Source organism: Galendromus occidentalis, unplaced genomic scaffold, assembly GCF_000255335.2.
Source record: "Galendromus occidentalis unplaced genomic scaffold, Mocc_1.1 scf7180000077271, whole genome shotgun sequence".
Classification (NCBI taxonomy): domain Eukaryota; kingdom Metazoa; phylum Arthropoda; class Arachnida; order Mesostigmata; family Phytoseiidae; genus Galendromus; species Galendromus occidentalis.
In genome coordinates this window covers 60,857-65,498 of record NW_003805259.1, presented here as the reverse complement: position 1 = coordinate 65,498, position 4,642 = coordinate 60,857, and positions in this window count along the sequence as shown.

The window sequence follows — 4,642 nt, the reverse complement described above, 5'->3', positions numbered from 1 at the left end:
TTGAGTATCTTCGAGATTGCAAACGAGAGTGCCAGGTTCAAAATAGGTCTTGTTACATCTCCGAACTGTCCCCCACGCACTTTCCGGACTACTGTGCGGAATTCGAAAATCGCTGCATGGAATTGGCGTCCCGGAAAGTCGTGTGTCTTCGTATGAACAAACCTCCCAAGGGTGGAGAAGACATCTAGGAAGAGTTCAAAAGCCACGAACTACCGCCCACTCCTACGCCGGGACCGACTCCACCGAATCCTCCGTCACCTGCGAATGTGGTGTGGCTAGGAGCCTTGATCGCCTATTCGATCTCCACGAGCCTAGTTCTTCTGGTGATAGGCTCAGTCGCTCTCCGTCGTTTCGCTCTGAAACGACTCCGACGCGACTATGCACCATTCCGTGACGCACCTCGAGAGAGTCCCGAAGGTCCCATTCGAAAGCAGCAAATTCATTGTCATTAGGGTGAATAGACTGTGAAGCGAGAACAGTGTGATCCTATTGCAGCTTCATCCGACACAGGAGCTCTGGTTTCGGCATTTTCAATTGGCAGGACCAGAGCATGTTTCGGGAAAGCCAAATGCATTTGGATCAACACACAATTGCGCTCTCGGGGTCGAATGCACAGTCTTACGTTCTCCAAACGTGTACACCTATATCTCTTCGAATCAATTCGAATCCGCTCCACTGTCTCTTGAACGCGTGTTGTTGTGGAAATTCTTGCTTCGCTGGTCGTTGTGGGTTTCTGGTCTAGTGTTTCCTCCGCTGGAATCTCAGAACTCCTCGACATAGCGGGCTTTGGTGTCGTTGAACTGGGTGCTCGAGGAGGTGAGAACTCAGTAGTGCTGGACGGTCTGATAGTGGTGGGAGCCACAAATTTCTATGTGGTTGACGGGGGTATCGTCGGTGCCCTGGTAGTACTGGTGGTGGTAGTAGTCGGGGGCTTCCTGGAAGTAATTCGACGTCGAGCAGTTGTAGAACTAGGTCGCCGAGTAGTAGTCTTCGGCCGTGCTGTGGTTGTGAGACCCCGGATGAAAAGAGGTCTCGAAGAAGTCATTCTTGTGAATGATCGCTCGGTTCGCTCCCAAACCCCTGAAGGTTTCGTCCACGCATAGGCAACGTGTTCACCCATCACGGCTTCTTCAGAATCGACTGATCCTCGGCTCCGCTCGTACGGAGTGTATTCTCTGCTCGTAGAGATGACTGGAGTGACGATTGGATGTCGATGTCATATACGAACAAGTCGCATGGTGATCGAATCGGGGAAGCCGGTGTTCAGAATCTATGTTCCCTGTAACCGTCTGATACACTGAGGGAGACAGTGTTCTTTCTCTTTACCACTTTCCACTTCTTCTGGACTTATATAAGCACTGCAACATCTGGAATAAATACTGCGTAACACCAACTGTCTGTTCTATTATACTGAGTTCTGCTTAAGTGTCCCGTGAATATCGAATACGTTATCAAGCACGAGTTAGCTCTTCAACGATCCACAAAAGTAAGCAACCATTTACTTTCTAAGACCAGAATCAAACATGTCCATTCCGGACATGTCAGGCTCAGAGCCAGAATATAAAAAGAACTTGACACAATGCCCAGTCAAGCTGAGAGAGCACGGACAGAACTACGTAGCCTGGAAATCCCTCATCCCTATCTACCTATCTCAAAATCAAGATGTCGCAGATCTTATTGCTGGGATCTTGGTAATGCCAGAAAAAGGAACGGAACAAAAGAACGAATGGACCACTATTCAAAAAGAAGAAGTTAGAAAATTTGAGGCAGCAAATCTACTTGGAAAACAAATTCTCTATTCCTCTATTCACCCAAATCTTGTCATAACTCTTTTCTATGGTGAAACCGAAATTCTCACTGCCAGCGAAATCTATGAAAAGATCAAGAGAAGATTCGCAAACCAAACTGGCATTGTCAAAGATACAGCGATTTCGAGATTCATGTCCTTCAAGTTTCTTAAAAACAAATCGATGGAAGACAATCTCACCATGTTTAAAAACCTTCAAAACAACCTTACTGAAACTGATTTTATCATTGCAAATGATATCAAGTGTGCGAGACTTCTTGCGTCACTGCCCAAAGAATGGGACTCGCTCAGATTTGCTTGGGCAGCAAGAGCTGAGGCTGATAAGACCTACACATTGCTAGAGGAGGTCCTCAGGGCAGAAGGTGCAAGAAGAGTTCAGGAGCGAGAGGTAGATCAGGCCTCGGCTCTACTTGCACGAACCAGAATCAGCGGCAATCGAAATCTAAATCAGAATCGAAGAGGTAGATTTCGCCGTCGACCAAGATCCGGCGGCTACCGAAGTTCCGTCCAGCAAACAAACCAACGAAAGGTAACGAATACGCGTAGCAGAACTGAAATCAAGTGCTACAACTGTGGACTAATGGGACACATGCAAAATGTATGCCGCAAGCCGAAGAGGAATCTCCAGAAACAGGCCAAGGGCCAACGTTGCCGAAGCATTTCCGGCCGACGCACAGTGGATCAAAATGAGTTTCTAGGTGGACAAAATTATTTTTCATGAAATTTCGCTTTGCGAAGTGTCTCCGAGTCGGGATATACAAGAAAAACTGACCAATCAAGGTTTAGGCGAGCATGATACATTCTGTTATTTCTTAGAGTCCATAACAGAAATCACTCGAAGAGTCGCTTGAAATCTCCGTGTCATCCGTACATTATGTGCTTGAAGTGTCATCATTGACTTCCGAGGACCCGACTTCAATCTCTGGGTCGACCCTCAGTAAAGCTGCTACTTCCGGGTCAACGCTCGATGACTTTTTCTTCAGAGGTTCTCGCAGGCTGACAATGAGAGGATCAGACGAAATCAACAGCATCGTCATGAGATCGTGGTTCGTATTCTCCCTTGAGTTCTCCCTTGAGTTCTTCCTTGTGTTGAGCGACCTGAAGCGCGGCAATCCTTATTCCGCGCTCCTTGCGCCTCCTCAGTTAACATACCGACGGTCAACGGTAAATATCTCATCACTTGAGGACTGTGGTCCAAGATTTTGTGCACTGTCGGCGTGGCTTCATGCCACGGATACAGACTCCGCAAGAGTCGTTTTGTCTCCTTCACGTAGGAATTCGGCGTTTTATGGTCTCTGTGTCTCCAAGGAATTGCGCTTCTCATTCGTGAACGGAGATTTTCATGGTGACGAAAATTAATTATTATTCGGTAACCGGGAAAAACCGGGTGACAATATTTATTTTTCTGATTGCCGGAGGTCTGATGAGTGTCCCAGACTTGACAGCTCCCAGGGCCGCGAGGGGACACTATACTTTTGGTATCGCGAAGTTCGACAAAATTCGGAAGAATCCATGAGAGATATCACATCCTTCTAAGCAACCTCAAACATGTCTGATCCGGTCTGAATCTCGTTCAAACTTAAGATCCGGACGAGAACTGAGCTAGGAACAAACCTCCATCCCCGCCGGAAAGGGTGGAGTGGCTTCGTTTTTGAAATTAATTGATTAGAGGAAAAAGAGTCACATGATGCCCGAATTCCAACTTCTGATGCGGTAGTCGTGTATTCCGTAGCAGCAGCAGGAAATTCCGAGATCTCTATGGTTTTCCGACTTCCAGACATCGCTTTCCATGCCGAGCTATTAGTTGGTACGAAAATTTCGAGATGACTTTTGTCCACCTAAAAACTCATTTTGATCCACTGTGCGACGCCTTCAGCGTCCAGGACAAATCAAATCAATCCTCATCGACAGCGGAGCATCCCACCACATAGTGAACTCAAAGATCTGGTTCACTGACTTTGACAAGAACACCGACACCCGGGAAGTCAGAGTCGGAAGCAACCACTGCCTGCAGGTTTTCGGGCAGGGTACGATCCGCCTGACTGTCGATGCTCACGGTCAAGCACAAACATTTGATCTTCACAATGTTCTGTTTGTTCCCAAGATGCGGAAGAACTTGATCTCCGTAAGCAAGTTGACTGACGACAAGTTTGAAGTCAGCATCAGTGGAAGTGGTCTCCTCATGAAAAGGAATGAAACCACAGTACAGGTGCCTAAGAAAAAGGGACTGTACAGGATCCTGGCTACGACAGCCAATTGTTCTCGCGGTCACGGAAATTGTGCACAAGGAAGCACTGACCCGAAAGAAGATAAAAAGCATGCAGAAATACCGAATCAGAGTCTTCGAAGATTCCACGAAATATTGGCACATATCAATAAGGAATATGTCAAGAGGTTTCTCAAACTGAGCAAGATAAGCTACCAAGATGATCTAGATCAGTGCCAGAGCTGCATTATGGGGAAGCAAACCAGAAGCTCATATCACAGTCGGCCTGAACAGGCAAAAGCAAAAGAGCCTGGTTCAGTCTCAGCAGATCTTTGTAGTCCAGCTACACCGTCGCTGGGAAACTCACGACACTTTCTAATGATCACAGATGAATTTTCAAAATTCCGGAAGGTCTATTTTCTTCAGACCAAAGATCAGACTGCCGATTCTATCTGACATTATACTCAGTGGTACAAAAATCAAAATCGGTCACGACATTAAGCGTTTCCATTCGGATAACGGAACCGAATTCAAAAATCAAAGAAGTTAAGAAAATTCTTAGATGACATTGGACGCGGAGCAAACGTTCAGCAGTGCATACATTTCCATGCAAAATGGTACTGCGGAAC